Source organism: Camellia sinensis, chromosome 1 (genome assembly GCF_055761805.1).
Source record: "Camellia sinensis isolate YWXY chromosome 1, ASM5576180v1, whole genome shotgun sequence".
In the NCBI taxonomy this organism is placed as follows: Eukaryota; Viridiplantae; Streptophyta; class Magnoliopsida; order Ericales; family Theaceae; genus Camellia; species Camellia sinensis.
Genome location: NC_138961.1, coordinates 245,204,881 through 245,221,881, shown reverse-complemented (window position 1 = coordinate 245,221,881; position 17,001 = coordinate 245,204,881).

The window sequence follows — 17,001 nt, the reverse complement described above, 5'->3', positions numbered from 1 at the left end:
AGATCAACACGATTCTTTTTTGTGACGGATTGCAAATGCAGTGCTACCTAGGAAATTCAAAGCACCGTCATTCACCTTGTACGACGGTAAATCAGACCCCACCGATCACATCCGCAAGTACAAGCAAGCCATGACACTGCATGCAGATGACGAGGCTTTGATGTGCAGAATATTTCTGAGCAGTTTGGGACCACTAGCTGTCAGGTGGTATTACAAACTGGAGCTGGCTTCGATTAAAAGCTTCCACCAACTCCAAAAATCTTTCCGGGCAAGGTTTATCACTAATGAGGTCCAGCCAAAACAAGCCGATTCCCTCTGGGCAATGCAGATTTAATCAGGGAAAACCCTTCGTGCCTACTCGGCACGGTATTGGAAATGTTTCTATCTGGTAGACGATGCTTGCAATGACTCCATGGCCATCACCGCCTTTAAGATGGGGCTGCATCCCGACAGTGCCCTCCGAAGCTCTTTGACCAGATGGACCCCAAAACAGTTTGGTCGTTGATGAAAAAAGTTGAAGAATACTGTAAAGTAGAAAACGATGCCTTGAGGGTTAAAGCCGGCAATGTGACCAACAAGACGGCTCCTGCTGCAATTGCTCAGCCGTTAAATTCTGTAGCACCTCAGAGCCCTGAACCACGTCATCGGGCGAAACGAGACAAGAGACGGGATTCCCGCCGATCAAGCGACCAATGCTCCCACCGAGAAAATGAATAACTGCAAGTTGACAGCAGGCACACAAGACGCGCTGACAAGAAATACACAGAGTTGACAGAGCCGATCAGTGCAGTTATGTCCAAAATCTAACACCTTCTGTTCTTCAAATGGCCGTTGAAAATGGTGGGACCTCCCGACACGAGAAGACGGGATAGACGGTGTGAGTATCACAAGGACCATGGCCATGATACTGAGAGTTGTTATGCACTGAAGGATCACTTGGAGGAATTGGTACAAGATGGCCGGCTGCAACAGTACGTTCGAAAAGGCAACCCGACCAAAGCAATAGCCTTAAGACAAGATTCACCTCTACTCAGCGTGATCCACATGATATACAGCCTGCCAATGTCATCGGCAGTGCATACGTTTAGTCGAACTTCGACCCTCAAAACCAACTCACTCCGGCTAAACGGCCCCATGAAGCTGCGGGCATTACTTTTTATGATTTAGATTTGGCTGGAGTAACAGTGCCCCACATTGATCCCTTGGTAGTTGAGTTACGCGTAAACCGGTTCACAGTTGAGCGCGTACTCATTGACCCGGGAAGCACATCAGAGGTTATGTACTATAAGACATTTACCAAACTCGGCTTCTCTGAATTGGATCTCTCTTCGGCCCCGTATCCACTATTCGGCTTCAATGCCAATCCAGAGTACCCGTTAAGGAAGATCACCCTACCTGTTCGAGCAGGCTCCCAAACAGTGGATGTGAAATTCTTGGTCATCAAGCTGCCGTTGCCGTATAATCTCATCATGGGGCGATCTTGGTTACATACAATGCAGGCAGTGCCAAACACCTATCATCAACTGCTACGTTTCTTGACAGAACGCGGTATTGAGCAAATCCGTGGTTTCCAGAAATCGGCACAAGCATACTATCTCATTACTGAAAAAACGCCAAAGGAGCTGCAGGTGAATTCTATTAAGGTGCCCGATCGAGAGAGCCTTAACGATGTTGGGCGACTCCCAAATGAAAAGGCCATGGAAGGCTTAGACCGAGTTGAAATCGATGGAAGCCCAAACAAATTCTTCATGGTCGGCGCATCCTTGGATCAGGCCGACAGACAGCAACTAATCTCTTTCCTGATCGGCAACCTCGATGTCTTTGCATGGACTCCATATGAGATGTCAAGTATAGATCCGTCCATTTCACAGCACCGTTTGAATGTTGATCCTAAATGTAAACCGATCATTCAGAAAAGCCGGCGGTCGGCCGCAGAGCACACTGCTGCCGTTGTTGAGGAGGTTAACAGGCTGCTTGACGCCGGGGCAATCAGGAAAGTGACCTACCCTACATGGCTTTCTAATACAGTGGTGGTGAAGAAGAAAAACAGGACTTGGCGAGTGTGCGTCAATTTCACGGACCTGAACAAAGCCTACTCCAAGGATTGTTTTCCCCGACCCAGAATTGACCAACTTGTAGATACGACGGCACGCCATCAACGTATGAGCTTCTTCGATACTTACAGAGGCTACTATCAAATCGCCATCCATCCAGAGGACCAGGACAAAACTGCATTCCTCACCCCAAGAGGAACCTACTGCTACAAGGTTATGCCTTTTGGGCTGAAGAATGCAGGGGCAACCTACCAAAGACTGGTCACCGCCATGTTCAAGGAGCAACTTGGCCACACTATGGAAATGTACCTTGACGATATGGTGGTCGAGTCTAAGGAAGAGCATAATCATATAACCGATCTGGAAGAAACATTCGGCATTTTACACAAATTTGGAATGAAGCTGAATGCTTCCAAATGTGCGTTTGGAATCGGCTTTGGCAAATTCTTGGTATACATTGTCAACCACCGAGGAATCGAAGCCAACCTAAGGCAAATCACAGCAATCCTAGAACTCGGCTCCCCTCGATCGGTCAAGGAAGTTTAGAAGTTAATGGGGATGGCCGCCGCACTTAACAGGTCACCAGTCAATTCACAGATTGATGTCGATAATTCTTTCATACACTACGGCAGGGCAAGGCTTTTGAATGGTCCGCCGAAAGCGAAGCCGCTTTCAACGGCCTCAAGACCTACCTCTGCTCAGTACCACTCTTGACAACACTTGCTGCTGGTGACCCGCTCATTCTGTATCTGGTAGTTTCTGATAGGGCCGTCAACACCGTACTGATAAAGGAAGAGCTTGGGGAGCAGCGACCAGTGTATTATGTGAGGAAGGCAATGGTTAATGCCGAAACAAGCTACCTTCTGCTGGAAAAAATCATCTTAGCCCTAGTCATGGCGACAAGAAAACTGATGCATTACTTCCAGGGACACAGCATTGGGGTGCTAACAGATTATCCCCTCCGATCAGTACTACGAAGTGCAGAAGCATCAGGACGTGTTTCAAAGTGGGCTCTTGAACTCGGCCAGTATGACATTTAGTTTTTGCCTAGAACCTCAATCAAGGGACAGGTGCTTGCCAACTTTGTTGTCGAATTCATTAGGGGTCTTGCCGATTTCAAGTCCGATGAGATTCGATCGGAGCTGAACTAGAGAATTTATGTTGGGGACGTTTGGCAGTTGTACTGTGATGGATCATCCAATCAGCAGGGCAGCGGAGCCGGAGTTGTAATCATATCTCCCGACGACGCAATAATTGAGCAGGCCGTTAAGCTCGGCTTCGAAGCGTCAAATAACGAAGCTGAATACGAAGCCCTTCTAGCCAGTTTGCGGAATGCACATCTTCTGGGTGCTCGGCGTTTGCTTGTATTTTGCAATTCAAAACTGGTGATCAACCAGCTAAAGGGGGAGTACGCGGCAAGAAATGACCGTATGGCGGCTTACATGAAAACGACCAACTCGCTGGCAAAATTTGACCATCATGAATTAAACCAGATAACACGTGATCAGAACACACATGTAGATGCCCTTGCCTGCCTAGCCTCTGCCATTAACTTAGAGATTAAACGGACCATCGAAGTAGGCTTCATCCCGGAGCCGAGCATTGGCCCTTCCGAGGAAGTCTTGGTCAATGTTATAGAAGCTGGATTGAGTTGGATGGATCCCATTGCTGCATTCTTGTCTTCCGAACAGCTCCCAACGGACAAAAAAGAAGCGCACTAGCTGCGAAACAAAGTCCTGCGATATTACTTGGATCCGCAAGGAAAGCTTCATAAAAAATTCCTTTCTAGTCCATACCTGGAATGTGTACACCGGGACAAAGTCGAAGAGCTTTTGACTGAAATACATGAGGGCAGTTGTAGCGCCCATTCTGGCGAGCGTTCTTTGGCCCATCGAGCTATAACATAAGGGTATTACTGGCCGGCAATAAGAGCTGATGCCGAATGCTACGTGAAAAAGTGCGAACAGTGCCAGAAGTTCTCTCCTTTGACCCACCTACCTGCAGAAGAGCTAAGCTCCATAACCAGTCCTTGGCCGTTCGCCCAATGGGGGCTTGACATCGTCGGACCATTGCCTCATGCCCCGGGTAACAAGTGATTTTTTATTGCGCGTCAGCTAATTTTACAAAATGGGTAGAAGCGGAGGCACTAATGCACATTCGAGATTTCGACGTGAAGCATTTTGTTTGGAGAAACATCATAACACGATTCGGCATTCCAAGAGCACTTATCTCAGACAACGGCACTCAGTTCGATTGTGGCGTCTACCGAGAATTGTGCAACAAATATGATATCCAGCCTTATTTCTCCACCCTGGCTTATCCTCAAAGCAATGGTCAGGCTAAAGCCTCTAACAAATCTATCTTAGATGGCATCAAGAAGAGACTGGAGAAGGATAAAGGCAAGTGGGTCAAAGAATTGCCGAGTGTGTTGTGGGCTCATCGAACTATGCCGAGGCGATCTACTGGGGAAACGTCGTTCGCTCTATGCTTTAGAACCCAGGCAATCATACCCCTGGAAATCAGCCTCCCGACCTTGAAATCGACAGTTTTTGATATGGGCCAAAACGACATAATGCTGGCTTTGGATTTGATTCTGATTGAAGAGCGAAGAGACTGTGCCCTCGCATCCATTGCGCGGTATCAACAACAGCTTGCTAAGTCGTATAATCAACGTGTTCAGCTACGCCGTTACATACCAGGAGAGTTGGTCTTGAAGAAGGTACTCCCAGCTGCCAAGAAACCGGCAGATCGAAAATTGGGTCCAAACTGGGACGGCCCCTATCAAATTGATTCGATCGCAGAAGTGGGGGCATATCGGCTCAAAGACATGCCTGGAAGGAGTCTTCCACGGCCTTGGAATTCAACGCACTTGCGCAAATTTTATCATTAAACCCGACCTGTGGGGAATAATATTGGTTCTGAATGGCTCACCATGTACACTTTCCACTTTTGTAATGCAAATATTCCTGTTTACTCGTTGTGCAATCCAGTTCAAAAGTGTTCCGAATAAAGCCTCCGGATTCGAAGCGCCCTTTGTGGATATCACGATTGGCCAAATAAAGTCTCCAGATTCGGAGCCCCATCGGCGCATGACGTCTTTGGGCCAATAAAGCCTCCAGAGTCGGAGTGCCATTCGTGGATATCATGATTGGCCAAATAAAGTCTCCGGATTTGGAGCCCCATCAGCGCGTGACGTCTTTGGGCCAATAAAGCCTTTGGATTCGGAGCGCCCTTCGTGGATATCACGATTGGCCAAATAAATCCTTCGGATTCGGAGCCGCATCAGCGCCTGACATCTTTGGGCCGATAAAGCCTTCGGATTCGGAGCGCCCTTCGTGGATATCACGATTGGCCAAATAAAGTCTCCGGATTCGGAGCCCCATCGGTGCCTAACGTCTTTGGGCCGATAAAGCCTCTGGATTCATAGTGCCCTTCGTGAATATCACGATTGGCCAAACTAAGTCTCCGGATTCGGAGCCCCATCGGCGCCTGACGTTTTTGGGCCGATAAAGCCTCCGGATTCGAAGCGCCCTTCGTGGATATCACGATTGGCCAAACAAAGTCTCTAGATTTGGAGCCCCATCGGCGCCTGACATCTTTGGGCCGATAAAGCCTCCGGATTTGGAGCGCCCTTCGTGGATATCACGATTGGCTAAATAAAGTCTCCGGATTTGGAGCCCCATCGGCGCCTGACATCTTTGGGCCGATAAAGCCTCCGGATTCAAAGCGCCCTTCGTGGATATCACGATTGGCCAAATAAAGTCTCTGGATTCGGAGCCCTATCGAGGCATGACGTCTTTGGGCAGATAAAGCCTCCGGATTTATTGCCAAGGCCATGTAACATATATGCTGAATAAATATTTAATGAATAACGCTCCGTTATGACGAGCCGGCAAAAACCGTTTATTCAAACATCAAGGCATATATACATTTGAAATGAACTCCAGACGGACAATGTCTATCCAATAAAACACATTTATGCAAAAACACATTTATTCAAACATTTATGCAATAAAGCACAAAACATGCAAACATATGTGTGCCGAACAAAAAATATAAAGAAACAGGAACATTGAAAACAAAACATTTTATTCATTCAGCCAATGATTACATAGTTTTTAACGCAATCTGCATTTTTCAGCATCACAGTGAGTGTTTTTATCTGGTATCTCCCTCATCGTCACTCTTTTCAACTTCAAAAGCGGAAAAGGGCAAATGATCACGTTGGTATAGCGACGACGCCGAATCAACACCCTTTGCATGGAGAATCTCCGCGGCCTGAAGCGCTTCGATCCAACCGTACCTAAATCCCCGGTTCTGGCATCGGTAGACCTCCTCCGCAAGTTTCTTTTTGGTTTTATCGACCCCAACCTTTTGGCCCGCATGGAAGACTTGTTCGTAACCCATGGTCCTCGCATTTTTTACGGCGAACATGCTTACCGTATCTTGGTCGGTGATGGCGTGACTCAACAGCCGTTGAGTCACCCTCTTCTCCACGATCGGGTTGGATTGACCCACCGCACGCGGCTCAGTGGTTTAAGCCTTCTTAAGCTCCTTGAGCTCACGCTCGGCCTTCTCAGCGCGAACCTCCAAACTGCGGATTCTTTCGTCCTTCTTCTCTATTTCTCGTCGCATGGCGCGCAGGCGCATGCCGACTTCATAAGCGGTATACAGCCCTTTCACCACCCCATGGATGCCCTCTCGAAATACGTCGAAATCATGTCGACCAACCATCGACTGCTGGACCTCCGGTGGAAAAATCTGTCGAGCAAACTCGACCGCCACACCTGGGTTCTTGATAATGGAGTCCTGCCTCCGTCATCAGTTTATTCCCTATAAAAACTGTAAAACTCAACGGTCGCAGCGCTACGTCAGCCTCATTTCTCGGTCACGGTTACGGAGAACTTTCCCGTTGTTGTTTCTCCTTTCGGGGTGATCTGCTTCGACGACTTAGAGGTTGATGTTTTTCCCGTTCTTTGGACGCCCTATTTCCCGCACGGGTGGGTTCTCTGCCGCGATTCATTGCAGTATCAAGCTCAGCCAAAGTTTGAGCTTCGCCTCTGCTGTTGAAGAAAACTCTATTTGACATTCGCACTTATCTAACCCACACAACAAACTGTTTTAAATTGAATCTGAACACAGTAAGTGAAGTTACTGGCACGAAGAGTCCATCCCATTTATTTCTAACGCTTGCAGCGATCCCGAGGCAATTTCATTAACGCTAAACTCCAAATGACGCATGCCGATCGATATGCGCCACAGTCACTCCATGTACTAATTTTCGAATTTTTAAATGACCTAATTATCTAAACGGCAATTATAGACGAATGCCTTGGAGTTCTTGCACTGGCTGGGGCAAGGACAGATTTATTAATCTAACCGGCTGAACATCTTGGCCCCATGCCGATCAATATGTGCCACAGCCACTCCATGTACTAATTTTAGACATTTTAAATGGCCTAATTATCTAAACGAAAATTATAGATGAATGCCTTGGAGTTCATGCATTGGCTGGGGCAATCTAACCGGCCAAGCATCTTGGCCCCATGTCGATCGATATGTGCCACAGCCACTTCATGTGCTAATTTTCAACTTTTTAAATGGCCTAATTATCTAAACGACAATTATAGATGAATGCCTTGGAGTTCATGCACTGGTTGGGACAATGGCAGATTTATTAATCTAACTGGCCGAGCATCTTGGCCCCATGCCGATCGATATGTGTCATAGCCACTTCATGTACTGATTTTCGGCTTTTTAAATGGCCTAATAATCTAAACGGAAATTATAAATCAATGCCTTGGAGTTCACGCACTGGCTGGGGCAAGTATTTAAATCCAGTGCCGATCGATTTATGCCGCAGCCAGTCCATAAACTTCAAGAACTCTGCTTTTTGGAGTTAAAATTGCCTAATCATCTAGTCGGCAAGTATACATGAACGTTTTATCCAAAATAGCAACAAAACAATACCATTTATTAATAACACAATTTAGCACAAATAATAGCAAAGTACAAAAGAAATTTTTATTAAGTAAATTGGGTACAAATTGTAGCCATTTTACATATGAAAACTACTAAACAAAAAGTTGCAAAAAGCTGTAAAAAGCTGAAAATTACTAAACAAAAAGCTACAAAAATACACGAAAATCCTAAAACAAAAACAAGAGCCGCCCAAATTAGTCCTCGGAGTCAGACTCCAGCGACTCAACATCCACTTGCTCGTATGGAATTTGCGTAGCCAATGTCACATCAGCAGCAGCAAGGGCATTGAGCCAGCCATGTTTGAATCCCTGATTTTCAAATTTGGGGACTTCGTCTACGTATTCGGTGAACGCAACATTTTTTCCGGCGTCGAATGCCCTAGAAGCCCCCAGGTCGACTGTTTCCTTCGTTTTCTTTATTTCTTCCAACTCAGCCTCCAATTTAGAAATCGCCTCCGGGGCCAATTTAAGGGCGTTGTCGCTCGCATCTGCCCTCTTCTCGGCGACCGATCTCAATTCTTCAGCGTTGCGGGCTCTCTCCATCTCGGCCTCGGTGTGGGCGCCCTCCATCTTCGCCCTTAAAGCCTCGAACTCAGCCTTACTCCTTTGGCCCTCAACCTTCGTTTGTAAATGGCCAATCTGCTTGATGGCATCATGATGGTGACAGCCCATCTTAGCTATCCTTCCAACGGCCTACAAAACAAGAAGTTAAGACCAAAACAATATTTGTGTAAAGTGAAAAGACAAAGTCATGATATATACCAAAAGAGCCGATTGCGTGGCCAACGCTATTACAACCAGATCCAGTTCCGCCCGAAAGGTCATCTTGTCAAAAGGCCGTGAAACGGACGTAGCCATGCTGAGTGCGACCACTAGATCTTTGATTACCGAAGCATCGGAGGGGATCGACGTGTTTTTTTATCTTCGACTGAATAACAAAAGGTACAATCACATCCGATTCCTCCAAATGAGGTCGTTTGTCGGTGCGGTCTTCTTCTGAGCCGGCCTCGACCTCGGCAAGACGCTTCTCCACCCTTTGTTCACCTTTTACACTGGCCTGCACAACCGGTTTTGCCTCGGCACTTCGGTTTTTTGCCGTTTCCTCCTCAATAACAGGCAAGGAGGGTTGAGATTCGCCAATAGGCAGGAAGGGCTGAGATCCACCAACAGTCTAGGAGGGCTGAGATTCGGTAGCCCGAATGGCCTCCGCCGCGCAGCCATCCTTTCCGCGTTCGCCTTCTTGGCAAGTTTAGTGAGGCTCAACCCAGCCATATCTTCTGGGTACGCGTCGGGAAGGTCCTCCAGAATGTGAAAAATATTGTCAAGTGGAAGGTCCTCTCGACCCGAAGTGGACGGAGGGTCGGCTGAATTGAGGTCGGCTTCTTCAAATGCTAACTTCAAAGCCTCGTCGACTTCGGCTTCAGACTGGTCTGATTCGGTGGCCTCAGCTACTTTCGGTCGCTCCAAATCTGATCTCTCGAAACTGACTTGCCTCAAATTTTTTAAATCAGTCAAGATAAGGGCAGTAAGAAACTCCTCACCCTTTGGAAATAGGATGTTTTCCCCCGCCGAAAAGGTCGTATAAGTCGGCTCGTAGCGGAGCAGAATGTGGGCCGCCCTCCCCTATTTCTAAAAACTCGGACGACCAAAATATTTGTGCGCAACCTTGATTTTCGAAAGAATAGCGTCATCGGTTGAGGTCAGGACTTTGTTCAAATCGTTTTCTACATAAGAAAAACCACGAGGTCCCGAAAATGAAGCTTTATAAATATAACAAAAAATAAATAAATAAAAGAAGCTACACGGCCGCTTGGTTCGTCCCTCCATCTAGGAATAGGATCAAGGCGATCTTGCCTTCGCCGAATTCCCAGTTTCCTTGGACGACGACCATAACATCATCGACTCGTTTTCTAGAATTGGAAAGCATAGTTACTAGTTGATGGTCGGTGTCTTTGGCCCTAAGAAAATAATACCCGTGCCGACTAGAAGACTTGGCCAAGGCGTAACAATGCCGAATAGCGGGAATGCCAAGGTTAAGCCTAAGGCAACGGTTTAGTGCGATAATCTTCATCACGATTCTAAAGAAGTTGACATTGGGTTGGGAAGGGATTAAGCCCCAATGGCAGAGCACAGCCCTAAGGAGTGGGTGAAGGGGGAAACGGACTCCACCATCTACGATTGATAGGAGAGGGAAGACGATCGTGATTTCATCAACCCTCTTTATATCGAGGGTGCCGTCTGTCACTGACAGACAGACGTCATCAGGAATGGAAAAATGGCGTCGGAAGCTAGAAATTTGATCCGATGAGAGGAGATCTTTTAAATGTTTTGACATTTCCCCCAGCCAATAGGAATATGCTAAGCCAAAAACAAAGCAAGAAAAAAAATTCAAAGCAGAGAAAGAGAGAACTTACAAGAGGCGAAGAGGATAGAGCAGAAAAGGAAGTTGCAGAGGTAATTCGGAAGGCAGTCCACCGACGAGCGTCTAAAAGCGTGTATGTATTTGAAAAGACGTCGAAATTTTAAATCACAATAAATAGAAGTGTACGAAGAGGCAAAAAGTTGAAATGATAACCGAGAAGCGTGTGTTAAGACATTTGCATTGGAATACGGTCAGCCGTCGAATTTCGGCTCTGACTTTTCGAGTTTGAAGCCAAATACTCCAGCCAACTGTCGTTAGTGGAGTTCTTGAGGGGTAATTGTGGAGGCCGAGTATTGGGAGTCGTAAAGATTCCGGGTAGTCGAACTTGGGAAAGTCTAAATACGTGGCACTCGGCGTAGGCTCGCACGCTCGAATCCAACTTTACTCGGCCAAATAACCAGTTAAGCAAGGGGCCGAGTGGAGAGCGGTCTACTACAAAATATGTCGAATAGCGAATTGGAAATGGACCTAATCCCGAGGCCCAAGAAAGAAAAGATATAAATAGAAGAACATCAGCCAGAAAGAGGTATGTGAGAACCATTATATTTAACTTAGAATATAAGTAATCCTGAGTGTTGAGACCGACTTGCCTATCGGAGTGCTAATTCTGGCAACCCCGATCGGAGTGTTTATTCCTTTTCAGGTGACTAGCAGAGGATCACGAGCGTCCCCCAGGATCAGAAGAGTATTTCTAAACCACTTCTCCACAAGGTGTAAGCTCATAAGTAAGTTTAGGACTTGCTTAGATCTAAAAATAGGAGAACACAAGTGAAATCACAGAGATTGAAAATGATGCTCGGTATACTTAGTGTATTTGCAGTGAGTATCTTCTATCTTTTTCAGATCTGGAAAAGATCTAGATTTATAGCCTCCATTCGACTTATCTCTTGAAGAAAAACACACCTACGTGGTTTTACTAGCCGTTGGAGCTGGGTAATGAAAAAGTTTCCAGCTGTTGTAAATAGAGCATGGATGGTACATGCTGTTATCTGACCATTGGAGATGGAGCTTCCTCAAAGGAAGTGATGCCCATGCTTGGGATTCAAAACTATGGTGGATAGATATAATGTTGTCTCCATGCTTTTTCTTTTTCTGATCTTGGGAGTGGTGTGAGTGGAAAATGTTTCCTCCATTAAGTCAGAGATTATTGTCCTAAAGTTCCTTTTGATTAGAATAACATTTGTCTAATGATGATGTCACAGAGACCCTCTTTGACTTGGAAGATGGCGGCTAGGTTTTTTGCAACCCAGACATAAAGGTGTCGACCCCTGCAAATTGGGTGTCGATCCTTCGCTCTGTCTTTTTTTTCCTGAGTTGATTTACAGGTGTTCCTGGTGTCGACCATTATCTCATTTGGTGTCGACCCTTGCTGTTGTTGGTGTCGAACCTTGCGGCTAAGATGTATACTGCTTTTTGGTGTCGACCCTTGCTTTTCTAGTGTTGACCTTTTGTTCTGGAACACTTATCACTCTTGAGGATTATTCTAGTGTTGACCCTTGCTCTTCTGGTGTCGACCCCATCTGGAACACTTAGTTATTTTTCCAGCTTCTCCCTGATGTCGACCCTTACTTTTCTGGTGTCGACCCTTTGTTCTGGAACACTTATCACTCTTGAGGATTATTCTAGTGTCGACCCTTGCTCTTCTAGTGTCGACCCTTAGACCTGTGTTAGACAAAGATAGAGTTTTGTAACCAAGAGCTAATGCTCATATTTTTGATATCTCAAAAGTTATTGAAACATAATATTCTAGAGTCACAAAACATTTAGAATCATGAAACACATATATTAATTTGAAAACTTCAAATAATCAAAAGAATAGAATATTTGTCACTAATCAAAATCAATAGAAATTCAAGTTTAAATAACCTTAGGACTAACAATCTCCCCCTTTTTGATAATAACAAATATTTAAAGCTTTCAAGCTATATGTTTCAAAAGGAAGGTATGTAAGGAGTTTTTGAAAATGAAGGTTTTGAAAAGAATCGAAAACTCCCCCTATAAACAGGGCTTCATGACCAAAGCAAAGAAAATGAGAAATGTATATATATATAGGTAATAAGATAACTTGATATAGAACAAGCTCCCCCCTGTCAGTGTGCACTGAACCATTCAATTGTAAAATTTAATTTTTTTTTATTTTTATTGAATGAAATCACAAGCTCTTTAAAAAACAAGTTCCATAAGTTTCCACGAGCGTGTGTATAAAAGACATCCACAATAAATCATTACTTACTTATCGACATGTTTCATGTTATCAAGATTCATATAGCTCAAAGATTGTATAATGTCCAAAACAACACCAAACATTATCTTTCCAACTGGTGTTACCAAAAAAAGTTTGTAAACAAGACATGCACATACATCTATTTCATCTAATTGCTACCCTTGAGAGAGATACAAATTGTGCAACATATATATATAGCAAACCAACAACTAAAAGGATGAAGTAAGGTGGTTTCTAAAAAAAAGAAATAACTTCAACAATATTTTGAATGACACCAAAAATATTTAACATTTGAGACACCAAAAATATTTAACATTTAGACACCAAAAATATTTAACATTTGGGATTCTTCTCCCTCTTTGTCATCAACAAAAATAGGTTCTTAGCTTCAGCGAAAAGGAGGAGAAGTGCGAGGCCAATGTGGGGCAATTTCTTGCTACCCTTGGGCAAACCACAGCATGAATTTGCGGATTTGCTCACCCAAATCGTAGTCCCAGCGCTGCTGAAAAATTAGCCTAAATTCTTCGTTGGAGGTTTTGATCCCGTAGACATCAATTACCATACTCTTAACACTTTCTTTAGCAGGGACAATGACTTGTTCTTGCTGCAGCTTCATGCGGTCAATGTCTTTCTACATGGCAGTCTGCTGAGTGACAAGTTATAGAACCAAGGCATTCAATTCATCGATCTTTTCTTCTATGGCAGAGGATGAGGAGGCAAGGATAGTGTGATAAGAGGATGGGATGTTGGAGGTAGGGAGTGAAGTGGACCCTAGGTTTAGATTGTGGAGCCTAGAGTTGATTGAAGCAATCCCATCAAAGAGGGGACCCTGAACCAAGGAATCAAGATGGTCGATTTTAAGAGATAGAGAAGAGAGATCAGAAGAAGATGATGAAGAAGAGAGATCAGAAGAGGAGAAGTGACGAGTGGAGGAACTGGGAACAGAGGAACCAGGGGAAGAGAGACTAGATTTCTTGGTTTTGGTCCAGATTCGGTTGATAAGGGAGTATCCCATATTACGCAGAGTTTCAACCCCATACCGAGAAGGGTCTCGAGGGACTTTTTCTTCCCCCTTGAGGTCAATGTTGAAATTCTTGAAAAGTTTTGTGAAAATCATTCCGAAGGGAAGGGCCTGATTAGTTTGTTTGTGAGCCTGAAAAATACAGTGAGTTACCAAAAAACCAAAATCAATGAGGTAACCAGTGGCTAGGGCCCAAATGAGAAATGTATGACCGTAAGTGATGGCTTTGAAACGGCCAGAATGGGGAGTGATGTTGTGTGTGATGATGTGATAGAGTAGTCTCAGTTCGAGGGAAAGGTCTTTCCCAGAGACGGTGACATGATCATGTAACTCGGGGTTATTTGTGAGGAACAAAAGACCGATAAGATTAGAGTAATTGGGTAAGTGAAGAGTAGCAACAGTTGGTGTGACCCTTTCTCCGTCATTGGAAGTTTTTAAAATGGAGTTTATGATAGTGGGATTTAAAGTAAAGGACACACCCTTGACAAAACAATCGAGGGTATGAGAAGCAAATTGGGTATCATAAGAGAGATTAGAAAAAAAAATTCCTTGATCAGTGTGGGGTAAATGACACAGTCAAGTTTTAACAAGGATGACCATTTTTGGTTGTCAAACCAAGTTTTTATAGGAATGGAATGCTTGTCAAAGAATGCAAGATCAATGGTTCTGCTAGAAATTACCTCTCGTCTGTTGAAATCCTTGTTGAAGGAGGATCGAGCTTCATTGTTCTTAAAGCATTGGACAAAGGAAGAGGTAGCAGTAGCAGCTGAGGAGGTGGAGGAACGAGGACGCTTTCTTGTTTGAACTGGAGGAGGATCTTGAGACTCCATGACGAGAAGAAGGAGTGGTCGCTAGGAGGAGGGAAGAGGATCGGGATGTGGATCGCCGGAATAGGAAAAGAATGTGAGGGCTAGGGATTTAATGGTGTCGTAAGAGAGATGGGAAGGGTCAAGGAATATATATATATATATATATTTGAGAGGGTGTCGACCCTCGTAAAGAGAGGGGTCAACCCTTCGAATATGAAAGGATCGTGCGGCAAGTCCTTAGGCAACGAACAGGTGTCAACCCTTAGGAACAGGGGGTCGACACTAAAAAGCAGTGCCCTCAAAAACATCAGGTGTCGACACCTTCGAAGAGAGGTGTTGACCCTAAAAGGGCAGTGAACCAAAAACCGAGTGGTGTTGACACCATAGAAGACGGGTGTCGACCCTTGGTAATGAAAAGCGCATGGTTAATTCATAGCGTGTCAACCCTATAGAGTAGGGGCTCGACCCTTAGGGGTACTAGTGCAAATCACAACAAATTTCACAAGAAAGTATAATAATACATAGGAACCATCATATAGGAATATTTAACATGCCAAGCTTAGTTCGTATAAGGTAAAATTGTTCCTCATTGAGAGGCATGGTAAAGATATCGGCTAGTTGTTGGCTTGTAGGCACAAATTCGAGTTCAATGTCACCTTTAAGTACATGATCTCGTAGAAAGTGGTGCCTCATTTCAATGTGTTTAGTGCGTGATTGCTATATGGGATTTTTTGAAAAATTAATGACACTAGTGTTATCACATTTAATGGGAATGTGATCAAAGTGAAATCCAAAATTAAGAAATTGTTGTTTCATCCAAAGTATTTGAGCACAACAAATAGCAGCGGCAATATATTCTGCTTCAGCTGTAGATAAAGCCACTGAATTTTGTTTCTAACAAAACCATGAAGTGAGTGAATTTCCAAGAAATTGACAAGTACCACTAGTGCTTTTTCAGTCAAGTCTACATCCCGCAAAGTCGGCGTCTGAGTAACCATAAAGATCAAAAACATTTGTTTTAGGGTACCAAAGACCCAAAAGTGGAGTGTCAACGAGTTATCTAAAAATGCGTTTTACTACGGTGATGTGTGATTCTTTTGGAACTGATTGAAAACGAGTACACATACACACACTAAACATGATATCGGGTCTACTAGCTGTTAGATAGAGTAAAGAACCAATCATACCTTGATATTTCTTTTCATCTACTGGTTTACCTTGCTCATCTTTGTCGATTTTAATCGATGTGCTCATAGGAGTTGCTGTGGGTTTGGATAAATCCATTTCAAATCTTTTAAAGAAATCTTTGATATATTTTGCTTGTGATAAATGAATACCATCTTGGGTTTGGTTTATTTGCAATCCGAGAAAGTATGTCAATTCTCCCATCATACTCATTTCAAATTCGCCCTACATATCCTTAGCAAATTCCTTGCACAAGGATTCATTAGTAGCTCCGAATATGACATATCGACATAAATTTGAACAATGAGCATATCATCATTTTTTATTTCTATGAAAAGAGTGGTATCAAGTTTTCCACGAGAAAAACCTTTTTCAATAAGAAAATTGCTCAAGCGTTCATACCAAGCTCTAGGAGCCTGTTTTAAACCATACAAAGCTTTTGAAAGTTTAGAAATGTGGTATGGGTGTTTGTGGTTTTCAAAATCGGGAGGTTGTTCAACATATACTTCCTCCGAAATATAACCATTTAAAAAGGCACTTTTCACATCCATTTGGTAAAGTTTAAAATTTCTAAAACAAGCAAATGCAAGCAACATACGTATGGCCTCAAAGCGTGCAACAGGTGCAAATGTTTCGTGAAAATCAATACCCTCTTCTTGGTTATAACCCTGGCTACAAGTCTAGCTTTGTTTTGAATAACAATACTAGGTTCATCTATTTTGTTTCGAAAGATCCATTTAGTTCCAATAACGGAGTGTTCTTTAGGGTGAGGTGACAAATTCCAAACTTCATTTCTTTCAAACTGATTTAACTCTTCTTGCATAGCAAAAATCCAGTTTTCATCGAGTTCAGCCTCAGAAAAAGTTTTTGGTTCAATTTGAGAAACAAAAGCTAAATTACCACAGATATTATTAATAAAAGAGCGAGTTCTTACTCCTTGTGTGGCGTCTCCTATAATAAGATCTTTGGGATGTCCACGAGCATACTTCCATTCTTTGGGTAGATCATCTTCCTTTATGGGATGGGCATATTCTATTTGAAGATCTTCCATAGAGATTTCAATATTAGGTTTCGAAGAATGAAGTTCATCATTTTCTGATAAATAAATGCCTTCAATTCTTGGATTTGAATCTACAGCATCATTAACAACAATATTCTTGGAAGCAAATTAGTTAGATTCATCAAAAACAACATGTATGGATTCTTCAATGAGTAAAGTTCTTTTTATTAAAAACGTGATATGCTTTACTAGAATTTGCATAGCCAAGAAATACAGCTTCATCAGATTTTGCGTCAAATTTCCCA